This window comes from Rhopalosiphum maidis, chromosome 1, assembly GCF_003676215.2.
Source record: "Rhopalosiphum maidis isolate BTI-1 chromosome 1, ASM367621v3, whole genome shotgun sequence".
Classification (NCBI taxonomy): Eukaryota; Metazoa; Arthropoda; class Insecta; order Hemiptera; family Aphididae; genus Rhopalosiphum; species Rhopalosiphum maidis.
In genome coordinates, this window is record NC_040877.1 from 74766602 (window position 1) to 74773980 (window position 7379).

Below are 7379 nucleotides of genomic sequence, written 5' to 3' on the forward strand. Positions count from 1 at the left end.
TTGTGTCGTGTACGGTGCAGATTTCTGATTCTGATACGTTTCTGTAGCAGTATTTCACTTTCGCTCTAATTCTACTTGACCACTTACGCTGTAATTTGACGATTGTCAATGCATATTGCCAAATTTCCTTTGGCCGGCTATACCACAATTTATATGGCCAGTATAGTCCGCTGGTGGTGGGAGAATTTATGTTTAAATGTTTTACACATGACACGTCAATTATTAGGTACGCCTTATCTGTTCGAGTCATGTCGTTTTATCAACCTAATGGTATTTATTAATTAATTCCATGGATTTTATTTTCTTTGAAGTGTATATACGAGTATATAATATATATCATATACTATGTACGGAATTCCTATATTGGCAGACTTTACTTCCAATCGTTTTTCTTTCATCGAGTTATTTAACTTTACTTTTTTTTATACTGATGCTTTTTACGCGTATACAATTTTTTTCACGTGTTTGAACATTATTAGGTTTTTAATTTGTTATTTTTTAATTTATAATCCAAATACTTAATTGAGTTTTTGTAATCCGTAGTATTGGTATCAATCTCTCGGTTTGGTTTGATATAATGATACGGTATAGAAATATTTACTCACGAACTACAAGATATTTTGAATTGCAATACCTATACTCTTGTAGATGCCTGCATATAACAGAATGAAAAATCTTAGTATATTCAATATAGTTCTAGGTTGAACTAACGACGTTTTGGAGAACTTATTAATTGTTATAGTTTGTTAACAGCTGATTAATAAGATATTAGATACTTTAAATATGACATAAAATTAACAAAATTTTTTAATTTTATAGATAAGATACTGATGATAATATACCTTAGAGTTGTCTCTCACTTTTCTTAAGAAACTTGAAAACTACATATATATTCTGTAATTGATTTGCTAAAATATGCTAAGCAATAGTCATAATTCATATATAATGGTTTTTGGAGGTGGTCCTAACTTAATAATAACATTCTGTAGCTTAAAATATTTTTTTGATAAAATAGAGGTTTTGCAATTTCTTAAAATTTCTTGGCAAATTTTTAGTCAATTATTTGTATATTTGTTAAATTAACATGAAAAATTGGTAGAGAAGAGAGTAACTATTTATAGAAGTGGTTATGATACTATACTAAATTTATTACTTATTGTTTTTATTCCATGTTAGAATAATTTTATAACTGTAATTATCAATTTAAAAAATACTATAGCAAAAGTACATAATAGTAATTTTATTATTATTGAAATATTGAGCTCGAGATTTTGTTGAATTATAATAATATGTATTATTTAAAAACCCGGCTTACAATTTATAATAATTTCCTATGTGTATGTGGCACTTTAAACCGTTATAGAATTTTGGTTTAGTGTCGTCATTAAAGTATGTTCACTAAACGACTTCCGTAAACGAACCATAAGCTTCCGCTAGTGTATTTTGGTAATTTTATTAACTCGTAGAAAACTAGGTAATATGGGCCATGAGTTATTAATGAGCTCTTGGACGCCTATATAAACATAAAACCTTCATCGCAAGAGAAATATGTGAAGGTGTTATACCGACATATCATATATACAAACAAATTTACATTAATTAAAACGTGACAAAATGTACATACAAAATATGTAAATTTATTTTATTTGTAAAAATAAATTTACATAAATGGATATCTATCAATAGTTTGAAGAATGAATAATTTTAATTTATTTAATTTTATTACGAACGCCCGCATATTTATGACTGTTGATGTATTAATAATAATTATAATATATTTTATGTTTAAAATAATTAATTAATAAAAATTACCTACCTGTGTTTCTTGAAATGCCTTCGCGTACTACTAGTAGGAACAGAAAGCTTAATAACCATACAGGTACATTGTTGCATGCATTTTATAGAAGCATTTTTTAAAAATGCTTGGATGACAAGAATAAATCTATACGAAAAATACAAAAGTAAATGATTTATCATAATCGGAAGGAGATATGACGATGTGTATTATAGCGTGTATACTGCGTAGTAAACCGCGATTTGACGACGGATTTTACTTTAGAGAAAAAAACATTTGCGTGAAGATAAAACTAGCAACGTATCGTTCGTACTATACAATTTATAACGTAGATAATAATTATTTATTACATTTATGAAAAAACTTTATCGTAATTCACTGTCATAGGTATTTATGTATTTTATTTTTAAACCTCTATAATATAATATTAATATGACAATGAAATACAATAAATATGTAAACATTAAAATAAAATATATAAAATTATATTAAAATATTATGTAGGTATTTGCTAGAAATTCAGATCCATACTAATCAGACAATTATTTTTGTTAAGTAAAAACTACTGTTCCCACATCCCAGTTATAAGTTTTAACTAGGGTATGGAGATTGGATATCGAATAAAAATATTTGAACATCTATGTAGATATCGAAAATGAAATTAGATGCAAACATAATTATCTATATATATATGAGTTATAAGTACATATTAGGTTAAAAAAACAAATCTTTTGTTAGTTATAAATAACTTAGGAATTGTAGAATTGTAAATTGTAATAGTCTCATAAAAAATATCAGCGCATAAAATTACATACAATTACCTATTGGGTAAAGGTTATATAGTAAAATACACTAAAAATAAAAAATGCGTTTTATTTTTCTTTATATTATGATATTCATTGTTGATACAAATTTAAGAAAATATTTATTATCATATAATAAATTATATGTTAATCTTTTGGTAAAAGTAGAGTAATAGCGTGCTATGTATGATAAAAAGAAAATTTTGGCGATGAGCAATGCACAGAAGAAAAAAAGTTCAAGAGTTTTCAGTAAGGATAACTGCACCCCTTGGTTTTAGTCCCTCTGTCATCAATGCTCGACAGTGACAGCTATTTTCTTATTACATATTAAGTATAAAACAACTTTACTTCAAAGTAATTTCATTGATTTTCTTTATCATACATAACATTTTAAATGCCATGAAATAATAAAATATTTTAAACCAATTTTACTGTGTTTTTTTCAAATAGACGATTCTAAATCTTAGTAAAAAACGTGAGCCGTGTGGTCTGACTGCCTGGGTTCTGCCTGCTCTCACTAAGAATGGTACTGCACACATTGGTAATTGAATATGGATAGAATTTTAAACAGGTAGTTTTACAAGTTGTCTGATTGTTTTAAAAAAATTACCAAGCTACAAAAACCAAAATACTTGTTAACAGTTTAAAAACACTATTACACTCGTACTATGTTCATGTCCTCAATTCACGTTACTATCCACCACACCAATTTATTTTATTAAATTAAATAAATATCTACAGGTATGGTATACATAGAATTTATTTACATATAATAATCATAATATACGATATTTCATAATATTATTGTAATTTTATTTAATAAAATAGTAATTATTAATATATTTTATGTCATACTATATTAATACAATTATAACTTGTTATAGGTACATAGATTTTTCACTGTGCTGTTAGATATTATACAATATGATTCCATATTATGAGGACAGAATGACAGGTATTAAATATATTATATAATAAGAGTTAACACAATGCAATTAATATAGTTCTCTTAATTAAATAAACAGTTTTTATGACCTTTTCTTATATTTGATTTGTTCTGACGTTTTTATTTTTACAGCTGCTTATATTATGTAGAACAACCGGTGTGAATACGAATCACATGCTATTCGTCTTCCGAGTAGATACGATTAGTTGCACACCACACACATATTATTTATATTAAACATCTTTCAATAAAGCTTTACAAAAATGTACATTTACATTATAAATCTAAATTACCATAATTTACAGCACGCAAACACGAATACAATTTTATATTACACTTTATTTTTTTTATATTACTAAAATTATTGTGTTATAAATAAAATATATCAATAAATGCCACAGTTTTGTAATTGGGCTATATACTCCTGTTCTAAAGATACTACTATCACCTAATTATTAATATAAGTTATAACACAATGTATTGTGCACCAAAATCAATAATAACTAATAACGATTTCATATAATAGCATATAAATTTATGAGAGGAAAAAAATATTTTACCATAGATTGGTATTTGTTTACATAATAATATAAATCAGTTCTAATTAAAAATAGTTGTTCAATTCGTTCGGGTTAATACTATTTTAAAACTAATAAAAAATAATAATTAAAGATTGAGATTGTAGATTGTATAGTATTAAAATCTCATTGTTTAGGTTTTCAATACAATCGTTGGGGTTGACATCTTATGAGTTATTTCTACTCTGTAATATATACTTTTATATCGATCAATATGTGATATAATTCTTGAAACATTACAAAATATATTTGAATTAGAATCATTAATTTTTTATCAGTAAAACAATATATAAATACCGTGGTAATGTGTTGTATTTTATATATTGACGATTTTAAACGTTTATAACATGAAAATAATATTATGACGCATTTTTATATGCAATGTGAATTAAATTGTTATGTCGTCTCAAATGTATCGAGATTTAAAATAAAAAACAAGTTACATTTTTACTTGTAAAGTTATTAGCCAATGTAATTTGGAAAAAAATTTCTCAGTTGGCATTTCAAATACTTTTGAAGTAATATTTAATAAATGTCAGCTATAATTGTATTATAATAAATTTACATTACAGATTATTACAGAAATAGAGTTTACAATTATTTAAAAATAAAATTTAACGAATTGATTACTTATCTATATATTGTATAAAATGTAATTGATTTTTTTAAACAATTTGTTTAAGATAATTAATAATTTCATTTAATTAGGTAATATTGTACAAGCATAAAGTGTGTCGTAATTGGTATGTGCTTTAATGACGAATTATAAAATGATAAAAAATAAATAAATAGTATTCACACAGTATTTATATAAAATATAATTGTACGGTAATTGCCTATTATTGACAATACATTTTTAAATTAAAATTCCTTTTAATGTAATGTAAGTGTAGCGTTGCGTTATAGTAGATATATATTTATTATATTATATCATATCATGATTATTTATTGGTAATATTTGTGTGATATAATAGAATTTCGAATATGATTTATAATGTGTGTTTATGTTGGACGCGTCCTATAAAACATTTTAACACAAATATTTATTTGTATGCAATGCAGACTAATATATTTTTAAACAGTCGCATATTATAATGCATTTTATAAATTTTATCGGTGCCTGATGGCGAATTTAAATTTATTTTCTTGTATGAACACACATGATATGTTATAAATATGCCTTGTGCGATCGTGTGAATATAGAATACCATAGATATTCAGCCTTTAGTATACATATGGTGTGCGTGGTGGCTTAACTTTTTATTGGAAACGGGACGTGGGACAGTATGGAATGTTTATTATGCCTTCGAGTCAAAAAAACCTTAGACAAGTCATATTCATAGGATGAATTTCTTTTCGAAGAACTAAAATTCTTAGAACTTAAGAATTATGATGATATGCTAGAATGAAAATTAATTTTTAATACAAATCTAGTTTAAATGACTAATAAAATAAATAATAATAGACAATACGAGTATTAATAATGACAACAATAACTGCACCAGTGTACCTACCATTTATTAAAATTATAATTTTTGGTATTTTAAAGTACCGTATTTTTAAATAGTAAAGAGTGTTCTGTAGTGTTACAAACTTCATTTTTTCAAAGTCAACACCACATTTGTATTATAAATTGTTATAAAAAGATGTTTTTTAAAAATTTTGATGCGCATAAATCGAAATTTGAATTAGTACTTTCCAAGTTATTAAACTTAATACAAATAAGGATAATAGATTAAGAAAATAGGGGTCTACGATGATTAGAAAATAATAGTAATTAATATAAATCGGTTATAATTCTATGATTTGTAAAAATTGCCCAAGTATAATAAGTAATAGCTTATAAGAATCTTAGACTAAATATTATATTTAGTTATTTATTTTATGTATTAAAATTGTTAAGCCATTAAGAATAAAGAGTATTATTTATATGATACACAATTAAATAACTCAAAAATTACTTGTTTAAATTTAAATTTAGAAACATCAACATTAAAAAAAAATATCTAATTAACAATTTATAGTAAAAAGGGTGTCCATTTGTATCACAATAATAATTCTTAAACGGCATAAAAAAATATAAGTTCTTGAAAAATATGGTATGTAAGTATACTTCAAAATTAAAAATATAAATATAATTTGAATAAATACATTATTAAAGGATAGCCTTTGAGTGAGTATGGTTGGTGAATCATCCTGTTTATGACGTTTTAAACTAGACCCATAGTTTTCTTTCCCTTTTGCATTTCATTATAAACACTAGTTCATTTGATCCCGCATATGACGCGGGTACATATGAAATAATGCTTGGTGGATTACTCTGCGTATATAGCAATAAGTTAATTAATTTACATTGACATTTTACATTAAATTAAATATATTTACCGATAAACAAATGTAATAATATTATAATGGTTTTTTTAATCAAGCAATGCAAGTTAATTTATTATACCTTTTAGATTTTGTATCATTTATATAATTATACAAAATGTGTTTTCTTGTATGATATATGTATACAAAGTGCATAGAAATAACTGAGAGATGAAAGTTATATTATAATCAATATGCCATTTTTTTTTTATTCCATTATTAATAATCAGGTATTTAAAAATATTGATTGAAACAAACTTTATTACAATATTAGTTAGTTACATTTATCAGAACTTTCTGTTACATCCTGTGTAAAGGTATACAGAAAATCAAAATAACTAAAAATAGGCAGTTATTGTAGTTTATAAATGAGTATTTCGTACAACTTAGGTACATCGTTCAACTACGACTATTCGACTATACGTTGATATTGTTAAACATTTTCATTGATATTTTTTCAATCTACAAACATATTGTGTCAAAAAAAACAAATTAAAATATTTGATTATTAGTGTTATTAGAAAAACGTTTGCTTACCAATTATTTAAATGCAATATTATAATTTTAAATAATATGGACACGTGTTATGACGTCATTGCTTATTAAATACTATCCATCGGTGTTATTTTGGGGGTTGGATTTAAATTTTAAATGTAATTTGTAAGACATATTTTTAATATTGCTTAAGAACACTATATAAGTGAAAGTAATTTTTAGATATTTTAAGTACCTGATTATTTTTATGTTAAACTGAAAAAAAATAAATTTTTGAGAACAGTTTAGGATGAAATGCATAAATAGTGCGGGTAATACATGTTTTTCTGCGTTAAGTATAATTATACATATTTTTTCATTGGGCAAATTAATGAAATATCAAAAACAACATT